This window comes from Stenella coeruleoalba, assembly GCF_951394435.1.
Source record: "Stenella coeruleoalba genome assembly, chromosome: 11".
NCBI lineage: Eukaryota > Metazoa > Chordata > Mammalia > Artiodactyla > Delphinidae > Stenella > Stenella coeruleoalba.
Window position 1 is genome coordinate 29700161 of NC_137157.1, and position 18655 is coordinate 29718815.

At 36.6% G+C, this 18655-nt stretch overlaps 1 long non-coding RNA gene across 1 annotated transcript in view; it reads right to left on the reverse strand.

Annotated features, from left to right (window-relative positions):
• LOC307194653 overlaps nt 1–18655 on the reverse strand; it is a 493721-nt gene that overhangs the window by 245800 nt on the left and 229266 nt on the right. Inside the window, exon 3 of the long non-coding RNA XR_013830601.1 lies at nt 6197–6324. This is a non-coding gene — a long non-coding RNA (uncharacterized lncRNA). The remainder of the gene's footprint in view (nt 1–6196; nt 6325–18655) is intronic.

Here is an 18655-nt window from a genome sequence, read left to right on the forward strand (position 1 = left end):
GCTTTAGGCATTACACTGTTATCACAGGCAGGAATATGGGCCAAAGAGGCTCTATCAGCTGAGTTTTCCTTTTTTAAAATCTTTCACGGGAGCTCCTTCCAGCAGACATCACTTACATTTAACTGGCCAAAACTGTGGCACAAGGGAACCTGAGAAACAGAAAATTTTAGCTTTCCAGCCTCTGATAATCTAAAATACCTTATCTTCCACAAGTGTCTGTATGTAAATATTAGAGATTCACATACTCATTGGGAACAAGGGAGGGAAAGGACATTTTGTTTGAAAATACAATTTATCTGTGGTGGAATAAGGCATGAAAGAAACATTTGTAGTATTGACCTTTTAGATGCTGCAATGCTGCATTATATACATTTGGTAATTTATTGATTTTTACTAAATTGATTCCACTTTGGGGGCACAGGGCCATTAAAAACAAGTAAAATTTGAGACGGAAAATAAAATATAAGGTATCATTTCTTGGCTTAGTAAATTGTGTAATTTTGGAGAAAACTGAATTGACAACATTTTATTGGCTTCTAAGCAATATCAAAGAGATATTAGTGAAATGTCTTTAGTGATTAAATTGCCTGTGATAGACTGTATTATTTCTTCACAGTTCTTTCTTCCTTCCCCAACCTTGTTCTGGCTCACTGTGGCTGAAGTATGCCACCTTGCCCTGTTGCCTTTGAGTTTAGACATGTGAGAAAGGGCCATATGCTGGTTCCAGTTACAGCCAGCAATAGTATCACATGTTTCTGCTGGTCACTCTCTTTGCTTCCAATGTAAGAACAGCATGCCCAAATAGTGGTTATTCTTTAGGCACAGAAAATGCTGTGAGATATACATGGCTATACTCCTGTCTATAAGACATATGCCATGTATGCTCCATGAGGAGAGGACTTACATCTAATTGCTTTACCATTGGATATGAAGTGCTCATCACAGTGCCTGGCTCTTCATGTGTACTCAATAAATCATTGTTGAGTGGATTAGGGTTGAAGGAATCTTTTCAATTTATCTTAAAGTCTCTAAGTGGAGTTCTCTCTTTTGTAAAATGGAGATAACAATGACTGCTCAGGATTTTTGAGAGGATTTAACAAGGGTAACATCTTAGTACAGTGCAATGCACACAGAAAGTACTCAATACATTACAGTGTTGGTTTCATTATTTTTTCATCATTAGTATAAAGTTAGTGGTGTTTAGGACAAAGCTCTCTATATAGTATACTACTATCCATCTACCTACCTAGGGGAAAACCTGAGTCTTTGAAATTTCTTTTTTGAGTCAGCATGATATTTACTGAGTGCTAGAGTGGATCCAGCAGGGTTAGGTAGGACAGACAATTCAGTTGACTTGTAAGGTTAACCATAACCCATATTATCCTGAATTTAAATGCAATATTTTAATGTGAGTAGAAAAGTAATGTTTATTAAAGAAAATTATAATTTTATGTATATTCTTTCAATTTTTGTTTAAGGTAAGTAGCCATTTGAGTCATTCTCAAATTTCACAGGGCAAAGCTTAAAAGACTTCATTAATATTTTCACCTTAAAATCAAAAGATTTTGATGAGGGGTCATAATTTAGTATGAAACTTAAACCTAAATAATTTGATCTAAGAAGCCCTTGTTTTCCTTGGGTTAGGCTCCCTGTTTATTTGCTGTTGCTGATAAATATCAGACAATGGAGAACAGGGTCATAGATTCTGTACTCCTTATTTTTCTGTGAACACAGAAGCATGTGCCTTAACTTTTCAGTTTGTCACATTTAAGAAAATAATGCTGCTGTTTATTTCATTTGAACCAATCCTAAGGAAGAAATTATGGTACCTCAATACATCTGAAATTGTATTATGAATTTTTTAAAATTGCCATATGTACCACTAAGAAATTTAAAGTTATTTCTAATTAAACTACGACATGCCATCAATTGTCAAGACAGATCATGATTTGTGTTAAAATGTGAAAAAAAAATGTGGATCTCAGAATTGAAAATTGTATTTCACTAATTTGGAAAATGCAATTTAACCTGAACACAGTTAAATATCTTCATTAGTGTTAAAGTTATTCAGGAAAAATAAATTTAGACATCAGACACACTTGGATTCAAATTCTTAACCTGTTTCTTGTTAGTTGTATAACACCCCTGTGTTTCTTAAGCTTTTAGTGAGCCTCAGATTTTCTTTTGTATAAAATGGAAATAATTTTAGCCTTATTCTATGGTTGGTCTGAAAATTGAATCACATTATATTTGAAAGAATCAAGCACAGTTCATGGCATAGTTCATTCCTTTCTATTATGTGAAAGCTAAAATGAGATGCAGAGTAGAGGTCGGGTGACAATTAGTGATTAAGAGGGAGTATGGGTCTACCATGTTCCTGGACTAGTATTTCATCAACACATTTGTTGTTATCTCCTAATATTTATGTGATGCTTCCTGTGCCAGGCACATATTCTCTACTAGTTTTCCTTAACTTTACTATTTTATATATTTTTTTCAAAGTTTTGGACCTTACAGGTTTGTTTGCTTCACAAGTTTTCCCTGTTTCATTCCCTTGGAGCTTGATGATATTTATACAGCATCTGTTCAGATCTGCTTTCTTGCCCAGTGATTATCTGCATTTTACCTGTGCTGTTATGAATTTCTTCCAAAGCAGTGGTAAGGTTAAATTCTCTAGGAGTTGTCATTTCTGCTACATGTGTTTTAAGTAGCCTACCACTTTAGTTTCTTGAGTGATGAGTAAGAAGTTCCAATATCTTTTAATTCTCATAGAGTCATATAATTTTAGATGTACACTGGACTTTATTGGGCAATCAATGGTATAAGTAATTACTGGCCACAAAATTCCTTTATTCAAATGATAAGAAAAACTGAAATTCAAAATTATGTGATCTGTCAAATCTGTCAAATTATATAGATTGATGACCTATCTCTCATCAAGTCTCTTTAAGACTAAATAAAAAGAATATCAAAACATGAAAGGACAAAGAAAAACTAATCTTAACACACATGGCTCAGACTACTAGCAAAAGCCCAAGATCCTGGAGAAGAGGCTAATGCATCATAAAGCATTTCTACATGGATTTTTAAAAGGTGACATATGCATACTACTATATATAAAATAGATAACTAATAAAGACCTACTGTATAGCACAGGGAACTCTACTCAATACTCTCTAATGGACTATATGGGAAAATAATCTAAGGTTATAGAGAATAGTCAATTAAGAACATCAACAACTTCAAATTTATTAACCATAAAATGCAGCTTTGTAGTATTACAATTAATTTTTTGAAAATATTACAAAAAGTAAGACCATATTAAAAATACAATGTACAGAAAAATATCAGTGACCTAATATTAAGATCAAGTATGCTAAATAACTGATAAAATTTGTGAATATGTATTGATACCAAAATAATTATTCTGCTAATGTTATTTTAATGTTCAGATTATCAATATGTAGATTAAATTTTCCTTTAGTGTATCTGTTATCCTAATGTTCCCACAGTTTTGCATCGCTGTTTAATGGAATTATTTTAGAGGCCCATCAATGTAATAATATCAGCTGTCATTCAATAAATAAACATTTAAAAATTTAAAAAAGAATCTAAAAAAGAGTGGATATATGCATATGTATAACTGATTCACTCTGCTGTACACCTGAAACTAACACAACATTGTAAATCAACTCTACTCCAATAAAAATTTTTTAAAAAAAGGTGACTTCCTTGGATAATAGAAAGTGCTTCATTTTTAAGAGATAGTGTAGGGAGAAAAATGTGTTGGAAAACACAAAACCTGAATTCTTTTTATAGTGCAGTTTTAATCTGTTTCTAGGCAGCAACAGCTCTTTACTCCTCCAAACAATTCCTGCCAGCAGATTGTACCAGACAGAGCAGGCACATTGCCATTTAGATTTTCTTTTCCCAATTCCCAAGTAATTCTCTTTGAGCCTATAACAAACCAATTAATGATGAGGACAAGTAGGCAGTTCAAAATTCTAAATTCATTAAGACACTTTTCAAGTACCTTTTTAATATAAAAATTAGATTAAAAATCATGTATTTATAATATCAAGCTAAGTCCAGAACTTGTAGAAATAATTGTAAAAATAATCCAACAAATCCCAGATAGGAGTAAAGGTAGGAACTAAAAAAGAATCCCAAAGATTGGATGACTAAAAGAAGCCAAAGCCCATAGAATTGGATTAGAACAACTGGTTGCTCAAAACCCATTACTAAACATTTGTCCAAATACAGTGAATTAATTCTAAATATGTTTGTTTAGAGAGGGATATTTCATGTAATCTTTGGCACATATATTTTGCTGAATTTTGTTTCAGTTTCTTTATATAGCAGTGTTTCTGAAATGGCAGAGCATATACATAGATGATCCCCAACTTCTGATGATTTGACTTATGATTTTTCAACTTTAAGATGGTATGAAAAAAATATGCATTCAGTAGAAACCACAGCTTGAATTTTGATCTTTTCCTGGGCTAGCAATATGCAATACAATATTCTCTCTTGATGCTGGTCAGCAAGCCACAACTCCCAGTCAGCCATGTGATCATGAGGGTAAACAACCAATACACTTACAACTATTCTGTAGCCATACAACCATTCAGTTTTTCACTTTCAGTATAGTATTCAATAAATTACATGAACTATTCAACACTTTATTATAAAACAGGCTTTGTGTTAGATGATTTTGCCTAACTGTAGGCTAATGCAAGTATTCTGAGCATGTTTAAGGTACGCTAAGCTAAACTAAGCTAAGCTGCAATGTTCAGTAGGTTAGGTGTATTAAATGCATTTTTGACTTAGGATATTTTCAACTTACAATGGGTTTATAGGGACATAACCCCATGTAAGTTGAGGATGATCTGTATTTTTGTGATTGTTGTTACAGAGAGTTGCCATTTTATTTATTTATCTATTTATTTATTTATTGGAGTATAGCTGCTTTACAATGTTGTGTTAGTTTCAGCAAAGTGAATCAGTTTTACGTATACATATATCCACTCTTTTTTACATTTCCTCCCATTTAGGTCACCACAGGTCATTGAGTAGAGTTCCCTGTGCTATACAATAGGCTCTCATTAGTTATCTATTTTATACATAGTAGTGTATATATGTCTGAGAGTTGCCATTTTAAATTTCTATTTCCTCCCATGCCAAGAGATCAAGAGAACAAGTTAGTTCAGGGCAGTTTATCTTGTCTGAGGAGAAATCACTCCATTGGTTCCAGCATATAAAAGTAGTAGCCCTGTTCCAGAAAAAGATTATAATAAAACAGTGTTTTGGCTTAACAGTGGGAGACCCATCTTTTACCAAATGATATGCAAGACTCTAAAACTGTTGAAAAGATAGTAAGAAAACATGCAAAAGGGATAAAGAGAAATCTTTAAAAAAAAGAAAGGAAAAGAAAATTCCTTGCTTTGGGGAGTTAGGGTTATTAGAATATTTCTTATGGATTGAGACTGGTCCTGAAAAAGGTTATCTGGAAGAAACTGAAACCAAAAAAACCCAAAAGACAAGTCCATGGAAGAAGTATAGAGCATAGATTTGCAACCATCAAAGACCAAATTTTTATGAGGGCAGCTGGATGGCTAAATGGGCAAGAGGATGGCTGTATCTGCACACCTTTACTGACATGGCCATCATAGTGTTGTGAGTTTGCTGAGGTTCAGACACCATGTGTGACTGTAAATAAGAGCCATGAGCTTCTGAATCCAGGTCTGCCTTGGCTGGAATGAGCTGAAGGACAGGCCCTCTCTTCCTTCACTGCCCATAGTTAAAACACAACGCCTGCCCAGCATGGTGGCAATGACATCATCATTGAAGCAATGCATGAAACAGAACTGGACCGTGTTCATTTGATGACAAATGCAGGTTCTCTAGTGTTTTCTCTGTAATGAGTCCTTGGCACCAAGGCTGACACTTTGGACCAAACAAGTGTTTCAGATAAGAGTACTGTGTCATAGAGCTCAAATGAGGAGTCCCCACCATTAGGAAGGTGAACACAATTATGGAGGTAAAGGCAAGGTGTGACTTACTGTACACATAGGGCTAATTCTCAGGTTATTTTCACTAGCTTCACACTCCAGTGGCAATTATGATGACAGTAGTGAGTAGAGCATCACTTTGGATAGGCCGGATAACTGCTGCTTACATCATTTGGGGAACATACCAGGGTGGTGGCTGATCCTACCGACTTCTGGCAGTGCTTGTAGCATCTTCCAGTTCCACTCATGAGGCCGAATGATGATATAATGATGTCGGCAAATATTCTGGAGATCTGAGATTATTACAGAAGTGCTGACCCATTGGAGGAGAAAAGGACAAAGGAGGGCTAAATTAGTTTTGATTTGAATAATAATAACTAACAACCTATGATCTAGAGAATTGGGTCATATTAATTGCATATTAAATAAAAATAAAAGCACTTCATTATGGGGAGAAAGATTTGTGAAAAGAAAAATATAAGTAGAGGTAGTGCAAATTAATGAAGGAGAAAGTCTGTGAAATTGTGGGAATTCACATCTAATATTCATCTAATGATGATCAGCTTTCAAAGAGTCATCTTGATTTCCCAGAATTACTATTATCCAGCAAGTTTCAGTCTGGTGAGGTGAGGGGGGAGTAGAATCTAATATTAATAAAGCCTTTGTAATTAAAGATCTGTGGAGGCAAATTTTTCCTGCTGTCAGGGAAGAAGAAATTTTCCTCTACCCTTCTAGGTTCTTCTGGCTGATCTAAGAATTAAGTTGACTTAAGACAGATTAACAGGAAAAAAAATCAAACAAAAGTTTGATAACATGTATACATGAGAGAGACCCAGGAAAACTAAGTACCTCGCCAAAATGGTGGAAACCCTCACCTTAAATACCATTTTCAGCTAAAAACGTAAGAGGATGTTATGAGCAGTGGTTTGGGACTTCAAAGGGGAGGAAGGCAATTCACATGAAGGTGGAAAAGCAAATGTTTGATAACAAATGTCTGCTGGACAGGCAGAGACAAGAGACACAGAGAGTAATTTTAACAAACAGATTTTGCTAGGTTCCTCCCTGTCTACCACACCAGGCTCATATTAATCTATGGTGATAGCTCCCTTCCTGCAACAGGCCCTCTCTCTACATTCTTTAGGCAGCTAAGGGGGAGGCAAAAAGAAAGGCTTCTGAAGTCTTCTGTTTCTTAAAAATAATCAGGCTAAGTTAATCCCCATGCCAAAGAGACATTTGGGGGTGGCAAGTTTTTCTTCCCTACACAGCAACAGGCAGATTAATAAATAGTTTGGGCTTTGTGGGCCATAAAAACTTCTGTTGCTTCTAAATTCAGCCATTTTAGCTTGAAAGTCACCATGGACAATACATAAATGACTGTGGCTATGTTTTAATGAAATTTTATTTACAAAAGCCTGGGGCACTTGGATTCAGCTCATGTGAGGGCCATAATTTGTGGACTCCCCCCATGTTAGATTGAAAATGCACATTATATCATGACAACTAATTGCATAATTTTTTTTCTTATTTTTTTTTAACATCTTTATTGGAGTATAATTGCTTTACAACGGTGTGTTAGTTTCTGCTTTATAACAAAGTGAATCAGTTATACATACACATATATCCCCATACCTCCTCTGTCTTGCGTCTCCCTCTCACCCTCCCTATCCCACCCCTCTAGTTGGTCACAAAGCACCAAGCTATCTCCCTGTGCTATGCAGCTGCTTCCCACTAGCTAGCTATTTTACATTTGGTAGTATATATAAGTCTATGTCACTCTCTCACTTCGTCCCAGCTTACCCTTCCTCCTCCCCGTTGCATAACTTTTAAAGAATGCTCTAGCCTTTTTTTTTAATAGATTATTTATTTATTTATTTATTGGCTGCTTTGGGTCTTCGTTGCTCCAAGCATTACAACTTTCCGCAAGAAGTGGTATTTTAGCAATGGTTTGTAAACTTATTTGGTTATGGAATCCTTTGGGGGAACAATTTATTCAAACTGTATTCCATGAAATACACTTATTCTCAACAACATGATCAATGAATGTTTAATAATAATGTTCACTGAGTGCCTATTATTATTGGCAGAATCGTTCTAACTCAGAAAATATTAATGACTACTCTATGAGGCAGGTACTATCTTTATACCAATTCCACAGATTAAAAAACTGGGGACTGAGGCAAGAGGAGTAACCTGACTTGCCCCAATTTACTGAGCTACTAAGTAGCAGAGCTCGTATTCAAATCCAGAATTTGAAAATGTAACTAACCATCACATTATGTTGCCACTTAGATTACTGTAGCAGATTTAGCAGAGGTGGAAATACCACAAGTAGAGGTATCAATAATTGTTACACGATATTTTGAATTAAGGCCATGGCAATAGGAGTAGAGAAAAGAGTACAAATTCAAATAACCAGCAGAGGTTAAACAAAGAGAATCTGGTAACCTATTGGATATGGAGAGTAAAGAAGAGAGAAGAGCAAAACAGTTGTATTGTTATCTACTGCTGTATTGCAAACACTCAAATCTTAGTGGTTTTCAAGAACAGCAGTTATTTAGCTCTCAGATCTACATGGTCCCTGGGGGGCGGGGTAAGGGGGGATGCTTGGTTTACCAGGATTTTACTCAGGTGTCTGCATTCACCGGGCAAGCTGCTGTGAGTTAATTTTTCTGATCTTGGACTTTCTCCTGTCTCTGGAGCCTTAGCACAGATCCAGGGATGCCACCATATAGATCACTGAGGTTTCTACTTTGAACGGCTAGTGGGATAGCAACCACTAACTAAGATATCAAAAACAAGAGTGAAAGGAGCAAATTTGAGAGGTAAAATGAGTGAAAATATTAGTGCTGATTGGGACATATCAAATTTGAAGTAAGATAGGTGGAGATATGTCACAGGCACTTAAATATGGGTCTGGAGGTTGAGAGAAAGAAAACATCTAGAAATGGGGACATGGAAATTAATAACAAAAGCCATAGGTTTTTGTAATATCATTCATGGAGACTATGTAGAGCAGAAGTCAGGACCATTCTGAAATTGGCCAATAATTCTGCTATATTTTGCTTCTGGTACCTTAGGTAACCTAGTAATGACTGTCCGTGAAAGGAACATTTAATATTATTGAGATTGAATGATCATGCTTGTTATCATATAGTCTTTCTGCAAAATTAGATGTATTTGACTCACCTTTCAAGAAAAAGAAAAATTTCTTCTACAGAAGAAGAAACTAGAGAGGAGAAGAAGCAGAGATAAAATGATCTTCAATTATCAACTATATAATAGGAGAAATACAAGTGATAGAAGAGATCAAGCTTTCATTTACTTAGAAATACCTTCCTGACATTGAGGGCATGATGGTGATGTCTATAGGATTGAGGGCAACCTTTCTGAGCATGTTTATAAATGGTATTTCAGGGATTCAAGGAAATGTATTAAGTGATTTCTTATGGTCTGTACTAATCCCATTACTCCATAAAACCAATTTAATCAAGAATCCTAAAGAATGTGTCTATCACTGGTTTGGTATAATAAATACCATATTTAGAGCCCAAATTTAATAAGCTTTCTTGAATTTCCCAATTTAAAACTGAAGCATGTGGTTTAATTTAATGAAAAATTAATAACAAGCACAATAACTAATATATATTTTGAGTATATGAAAGCATTTTAAGTAATATCCCTCAACACTATTTCTTGCATTTATATAATCTCTATTATCTTTTGAAATAATTATCACATACACATACCAAAAACCCTAACATATTTTGGTGTAATGGGAATGATATCCAACGGCTGTTCCCTTTTAATTTTCTTGTATTTGGCCATCCTCATCAATAATATTCTAGAGGCATGCATTTGTCTCATGAACGATCAGAATTGTGCAACGTGTATGCAATGGGAAAGAGGGAGTCAAATTGTGGTTTTGGCATCTGGAGTAAAAATTCTTCAGCCCATATCAAAACAATAATTTTGAAAATCTGGCTATGTTAAAAAAGAATATAAATGGTTTTAACTGCTATAATACAATGACATTTAAGCTTGCCCAGTATATCATAGATTTTGCTATCTATAAACTAGAGATGGAGGGAATCCAGATCATGACAAAAAGAAAGATTGGTGAGGGAAGCACATTTCTTCAAGCTTAGAATATTATAAGAATAAGAAAGGAGACAGTGATATGGGAAGCAGACAGAATTGCGTGCCTGACCTTCCTGAGCATGTCGGATAAATTGATGGGGAACCTAGAGCCAAAAGACTGTCTTCTTAGCTTTCTACTTGAAACTCTGGGGAGAAACTACCATGTAGGCTGGAACAGCCCAAGTCTGTGGGATGATGGTCCAGCACAGCCAAGAGAAGTGTTTAGGTAGATGAATATGAAGCATCACTCCTAGATCTCCACAGTCTGCATGTAGCACAGATATTTCATGCTTGACTAAGACAAAATAGAAGTCTTTGGATGGTCAGTAGACCAGGACACAGAGACAAAAGTGCAGAAACTTTGTGTCAGAGACAAACAGTGAAGACCACAAACTCCAGTGATAAGAACCAGCATGATGCCTGAAAATGTGTATACTTCAGTGGTCATCAGTCAGACTAGATTGTTTCACTACAGGGAGTAGTAAAGATCAAGAAGATATGACATGGACCTGCATTAGTGTCCTATTCCTGCTGCAACAAATGACCACAAACAATGGCTTAAGCAACAGTAATATATTATCTTATAGTTTTGTAGGTCAGATATCCAAAGTGGGTGTTACTGAGCTAAAATCAAAGTATTGACAGGGCTACATTACTCTGGAGGCTTTAGATGAGGGTCCATTTCCTTGCCTATTCCAGCTTAAAGACACCACGTGCATTCTTTGGCTCATGGTCCCCTGACATCTTCAGGCTTTTTTTTACCCTGTATCACTTGGACACTGACTCTCCTGCCTCTCTTTCACTTATAAGGACCTTTACAATTACATTGGGTCCACCTAGATAATCCTGAATAATCTCCCCATTTTAAAATCAGCTGATTAGCAAGCTTAATTCCATCTGCAATCTTAAGCCTCTCTTATACTGTAACTGAGTACATTCATAGGTTCTTGGTATTACATTTTGGTGGTGGTGGTGGTTGGGGGGGAGGTGGGAATTATTTTGCCAACTCAGAGCTGTTGCTTTTTAAAAATCTTTAAACCAACCTACATACCCAAACACCACCTTGGAGAAAAACAGGGAAATGTGGAGGTAACATAAAAAACATACTTTCTCAAAAAGAGAATGAGCCATGCCAATGAGACTAAGGCTTAAGAGAAATGCCATTGATTGCCTTGTTTAGAATTTATTTCCCCCCTTGCTCATCACTGCAGCCACCTCCACTTTCCAATCACTTTCCAACAAGACAGAGGCTCTTGAAGAAGCTTAGATCAATTACAAAAACAAAGCGGGTCATCTTCCTTACACATCAGAGGAGTGTGAGTTAAAATTTTGAATCTGCAACATTATTACTAATCACAGTAATGCCCCCTAACAATAAACTTTTAAAATATAATCGATTTACTTGACACCACACAGACTCTTTAATAAGAAATTCAAGCATTATTATTCGACAGATGAGGCTCTGATGTGCTAACAGACTCACCCATAAAACTAAATAACAGAGGAGTCTGGAGTGAGGACAAGAACTCTTGAGTTCCTGGCCTCTAGCTCAGTGTTACTGTCCTGAGCAAAGGATTTAAATTAATTTTCCAAGAACTTATATATAATAGGTGGTCCTCTTAAATTTTCAGGAAACCCGTCACTTTGTTTACCAGAACTAAACAATAGAGATGGAAAATTAAATGTTAAGCAAATACATAGCACACTGTCCAGGCCCTCCATAGATACTTGCTTAAACATGTGTATGAAACTATTAAGCAGAGACAAGCAAGTTAAGAGTTAAGTAAATACAACCTGAGATAATGTCAAAAGAGATGCATTTCAGGAAAACAAATTAGAGGTTCTGGCAATTTTCTGAAGTTATTGTGGATAGAAAGTAAAAAAAAATATATTTCAGAAAACAAACTAGAGAGAAAATTTCAAAGTACTAAATCCAAAGAGTGGCACTGAACTATGAAATTCAGGAGAAAAATTTCCAGCAGCACATAAAAGAGTCAAAGTGGTAGTAATCGGGCTTTATCATTACCTGGGTGTGTACCTGAGTACATTAAGGTGATGGAAAGGTAGCTGCAGAATATCTGTGAGGCTGGTACAGAGAAAAGATAGACTGCCTGTTCCTTTAATTGGCAAATTAACGGCAGAAAAAGAAAACAGCATCATCAATTTTTAACCACTTTCCTTCACTGCATGAGGACTTTTACTTAAGAGTGGCAATCCATCAAGGGATAGAAAACAGGACCCAGATTCTTAAAGACTGCCAAGGTAAATAACAGCCAGGGAGAAAGATATTGAAAATCATGTTAGAATGAACGAATTGGAAACTAAATTAGAAGCATTCTGAACTGTGATGAGAGAAGAAAAGTATATTCTAGGACCTATGAGATGTATAACAAAAATAATAACGAATACATTTTTCTGAGTCCCACTTGTTAGTAATACTCTGCAATGAATTGAAAGATGTCATTCTCGTTCAACTGATTTGCTGAAGACCTCATTTGGAAGCCACTGCAGAAAGCATCATCTAGTCTTAATTTAATTATTCTTTGAGCAGACATAGTTTGTGAGTACTCCAGAATTCTCCAAAGATGGTCCATATTCAGGAACACTTTTTAGGCACATACATACAGTGTAGGCTTAGTGGTTTTATTCTCATATTACTACACTCATTTTCTAATTTTTGCTTTTTTGATACCAACGATTTTAGTTGACATCACAGCTACAGCTATCCTACAATCCTTTTATTAACACAATTTGACCATGTGATGAAAAGATATTCTAGAGGCTTATTTTTTTTCTTAAAAGAATAAAGTTATATAAAGCATTTGGAGATTTTTTCCTTTACCCAGAGAATTATTACATATAAAGGATTTTCAAGTTGAAAATACTGTAATAAACACAAAGTGATTTAATGTATTATTTGTTTTAAAAAATCTCCTAACATCTTTGGTTCTCATGGTATTTGCAATTATACACAGATATCTAATAATATCTAATATTTTATATAAGAGCATTAAGTACATTATCAACTGCACAAACACACACACACAGAAAGTGTTGTCAAGGAAGGTTTAAGAGAAGAGAACATTTGAGCAAAGACTTGAAGAAAGTGAGTGACTGAGCCAGGTGGATATATGAGGCAAGTGCCCTCCAAGCAAAAGTTCCTAGTCATAATTGGTGCTCAAGAAATGAATAACTTCTTAGCTGTTTAGCTAGCTCAATTCAATCAATGGGTACCTTTTGACAAGTCCCTCAACCTTTAAGTTTGTTTGTGATAAGTAATAGGAACTGACTCTTTTCTGTTTCTTGTGAATGTTATGAGAATCAACTCTATGATCTATAAAGTATATATGATGGGAGCAATCAGAAAAAACACCACCCCCTTCCTACATCATTTCTATTAGAATAATTCTTTAAATCAAATGCACTTAATCAAGATGAGTGTCTTTTTCCTCAACCAGAGAATAGCCATTAATATGATTAGTATAGACTCCAATTCTAGGAGCAATTAATGCATTATACAACTTGAAATGTTCTTGCTGCATTCACCTAGAAAGGTTATCTTAAACATAACAGTAATTACAGTAAGACTGTCTTTTATACACATTTGATTGACAACATAATAAAAAAATGAAATGTAACAATACCAAATGTTAGCAAGGATGTGAGCAACAGAGACTCATACACTGCTGCTCTGACTATAAATTGATACAACTACTGTGAAGAGCAATTTGGTATGATATAGTAAATTAGAAGATGTATGAATTAGAATATGTGTGTACTCTTCAACTCTGCAGTTATAATCTAGGTATATAAATTCCAAAGGTAGACAGATAAATTAGAGTAGATTAGATAGCTATAGAAGGAGAAGAAGAGAGAGTAAGGAAAAAACATATAAAGAATATGCTTTTCAAAAATTTTTGTAATAATTTGGAAAAATAAAATACCATAAGCTAAAAGATAAAGGAATTGTGCCACTTTCACTAGATGTGATAAATTACAATTATATTTAATAGCATGGATAAATATGAAAACAGTATTTTGTGAATAACAAAGTTGAGGATATATATGCATAGATTAATGCCATTTATAGAAAGGTGTACAAATTGGCAAAACAATATAATATCATGTTTATGTTTAGGCACATGTATAGTAATGACACAAATTATGCAAGATAACAATAAACAGTAAAGTAAGCACATCTCCCTCTGGGTAAATATGGCTAAATGCTAAGATTTGACAAAGCTGCATGGTACCTACATTCATGAGTCTTTCCCACATTAGTCTCTGAAGTACTTTGTAAGCCTGAATTTTTTTCTAAAATAAAACCAGTATTGCATTTTTATGAAGATGGAAGTCCCCATGGTAGAATAGGCAAAAATCCACAAAAATGGGAACACACCAATTTCAAAGGGCAGGAGAAGTGGCCTGCTACTTGAGAATTGAATCTTCCCTCAGTATTAGTGATGACAGTATTGTGCTAGGCATTGTTCTCAGTGCTTTACACTTATTATCTCATTTAATCATTGTCACAATTCTCTCTCGAAGACCTATCCTTTCTCCCTTTTATAGACAGGGAACTGAAACACAAAAAGGTAAGTAACTTGGCCAGTGTCACATAGCTAATAAATTGTGGCACTAGAATTTAAACCAGAGAGTCTGAGCTTTCAACCAGTCACAAACTACCCTTGGTAAATGTGTTTATATTAAAGCAGAAGTTCTCACAGGGTTCAGCAGCACCAGCATCACCTGGAAATTAGAAATGCAAGTTCTTGACCCTCGCCCTAGACCTACTGAATCAGAAACTCTGGGACTGAGTTTAGCAAATGTATTTACAGCAACTCTTCAGTGTGTGAAAGTAATCTAGAGGCCTACAGATCCCACAAATGGGGAAAACTAAAAAGGAAATTAGAATGTATCTTTCCCCATTGTTTTCACTTCAGTTGAAACCTGATGCTGCTTGACTCACACTTTTAAATTGTGTGAGCTGCAGAAAAGTTTCAAGAACCAATGTATCTACTTGGGAATGAAGTAAAGTTTTTGTGGTGGGAGGGAAGAATTTTCAGAGAGAGAAATTTGAGAAAGAGGATACATGAAGAATGTGTTAAGCTGAAGCTAGGAGACTCAGGTTAACATAAAGATGAGATTTCATGTGAGAGTCCCTTCTCCCCATGAATTTCAATCCATAGATCTGTAAAAAATTGATAAACAGAAACCTCAATTAAACAGAGTTGGGAAACCAAAAGGGGGAGCTCTCTTGCCCTGCTACAATAGCAGAGCCCAATAGGAAGAAGAGGAAGAAGAGAGATTCTTCTTTTCTAGCAAGGATGCAGCCAATGAAAAGCCAGGGACTTTTTGTTTGCTATAGCCGTTCCAACTTTTTTTTTCTCTCTAAAAAGTACTTCTTTCTCTTGATGTGTGGGGATTTACACTTGACTTGCCGTAGATGCAGACCCCAAATTGTAATTCTCTGCTGATCCCCAATAAACTCATTTTTGCTCAAGAAATATCTGGCAGTCTGTTTATTTCAGGCCAGCAGGAGACTTAAGAAAAACCACATTAGCTCAAATCAATACCTTTATCCTATGAGCCATACACATTCTGGAATTAAGCTGTTTTTTCAATAAAGAAATGTGCATTTATCTGATCTGGCAATATTGTAAATTTTGTAGAAACAATGTAGTGAACAGAAAGAGGGATTGGAGCTTTTGCAATCAATCCATTCCTCCTACTCTTACTTCAAGTTCCTAAAGACACTGGCCCATTGAGTGTGCTAAGGCATGGAGTCCTATGTAATGAAGTGTGGTACTGAAAGTGAAGTCAAGCATAGAGAGAAGTCTATGAACCTGGTACAGCACTCTGGAAAGGAAATACACTAGGGAATAAATCCAACTATTGTATTGCTCCCATGAGTTACAGAATGCTAGGGTGGATTTCCCCTATGTGTTTTGTTTTATGTAGCATTACATTAAGCAGAGTTTGGTTCAGATGGTTCACATGAGCATGCACTGTGTGGAAGAAAAGAAAGACAAAAAGGACTTTCTTCATGACAGATTTTTGTTATTCAAGAAAAATTGTGAAAAATTTTTAGGGGGAGGGGCCCACAACTTACTCTCTCTGCTTCCAGCCATGTTACTGTTTTGTTTGTGTATTTATATTTGTTGTTATTTTTAATGGCTAAGATACGAAAGAGAGGGAGAAAAACTCTCCATCACCTTGACCCCACTTAGTACCCACTTAGAGAAATACATTTTAAATAGATTTACAGTGAAAATATTCAGCAGATAATTCTCTCCAAGATAAGGATCCTTTCCTCTTTCCAACCTTTGCCAACACTTAAGTATATTAACAGGGAATGGATAAGAGTATATCCAAAGAGATAGTGGTTCAACAAAAAGCCTGTCCTCTTCTGGAATTAGTCCCAGTTTGCCTTGGACAACTGCTAGCTCCAATTTGTGCCTTCTGCAAACCCTTGCCCAGTACAGATTCATCTAGTTAAGATGATTATTTAAATGTAGGTGAAAGTCCTTTTATCCTTTTGAAAATATGGCATGATTATATATAATTTGTACAAAAACCTGTGGTTAGGGTTGATTTGGCAATGCTACCTGAGGCTTTTATTCTCTCCTGACTAACTAATGTAGGCAACAGAAACATGTTGTATGTTACTCTTTATTTGCTACTTTAAAATTATTCTCTGTCCCTATAAAATTTACTTACTTCTTAAGAGTGTTCCTTTGACTTTTTTCTGAAATGTTTATTGAGTGTCAGGCATTTTGCACACATGTCTATCATGTTACTAAGAAAGTAGATATTATGATACAAATGGATGATTTGCTAAAGACCATGCAGCTAGAAAATGTTAAACATGGGTTTTGGAGCCAAGATCAGGATGGCACATTCTGTAGTCCTCTCTACTTAAAACCTAATATTGATATCCAAACACATTTTTAGGACTTCAAAGACCAAGAATAAGGATATTAGCCTTTGTGTCATGAAGGTAAGCTGTAACACTTTCAATCTGGTCACTTTTTTGATGACCTAGTTATCAACTTGTGTCCTAAGCAGGGCTTTACATTTCTCACACACGAATCTTGTGACAGCCTACCATGTATGAGAAAGTAGGAAGAGAGAAGTTAGTTCATGAAGGCTCATGCTCCTTTCCTTGAAAATGTGTTTATCTAATGGGTATATTCTGTAACTGATTGATTTTGCAATATTTATTGTTAGTGGGAAGATAAGCATTTATAGGGAAGAAAACATAGAGTGATGTAATAGACCTCCAGATAAGCAGACTTGGATTAAAATCTTGACTCTACTATTAGCTCTGTGAACTTTGGCAAGACCTTAAGATTCTTCATTTGGAAAGGACTTCAAAAAAGATGTCATTATCTGCCTACATTACAATGTTAAAAGGGGGATTATATAAAATAGGCATTAAAAAGCTCTGAAGAAGATGGCGGAGGAGTAAGACATGGAGATCACCTTCCTCCCCACAAATACATTAAAAATACATCTACATGTGGAACAACTCCTACAGAACACCTACTGAACGCTGGCAGAAGACCTCAGACTTCCCAAAAGGCAAGAAACTCCCCACGTACCTGGGTAGGGCAAAAGAAAGAAGAAAAAACAGAGACGAAAGAATAGGGTTGGAACCTGCACCAGTGGGAGGGAGCTGTGAAGGAGGAAAGGTTTCCACACACTAGGAAGCCCCTTCGCAGGAGGAGACTGCGGGTGGTGGGGGGAGAAGCTTCGGAGCCGCGGAGGAGAGTGCAGTCACAGGGGTGCAGAGGGCAAAGCGGAGAGATGCCCGCACAGAGGATCGGTGCCGACCAGCACTCACCAGCCCAAGAGGCTTGTCTGCTCACCCGCTGGGGCGAGTGGGGGCTGGAAGCTGAGGCTCGGGGTTTGGAGGTCAGATCCCAGGGAGAGGACTGGAGTTGGCTGTGTGAACACAGCCTGAAGGAGGCGCGTGTGTCATAGCTAGCCGGAAGGGAGTCCGGGAAAAACTCTGGACCTGCCTAAGAGGCAGGAGACCATTGTTTTGGGGTGTGTGAGGAGAGGGGATTCAGAGCACCGCCTAAACGAGCTCCAGAGACAGGCGTGAGCCATGGCTATCAGCACAGACACCAGAGATGGGCATGAAATGCTAACACTGCTGCTGCAGCCACCAAGAATGCTGTGTGCAAGCACAAGTCACAATGCACACCTCCACTCCCGGGAGCCTGGGCAGTCCACCACTGTCAGGGTCCCGTGATCTAGGGACAACTTCCCTGGGAGAACACACGGCATGCCTCAGGCTATTGCAACATCACCCTGGCCTCTGCCGCAGCAGGCTTGCCCCGCACTCTGTACCACTCCCTCACCCCAGCCTGAATGAGCCAGAGACCCCTAATCAGCCACTCCTTTAAACCCCTCCTGTCTGGTTGAAAAAGAGACACCAGAGGGAAACCTAAATTCAGAGGTGGGGCCAAATTCAAAGCTAAACCCCCAGGAGCTGTGCAAAC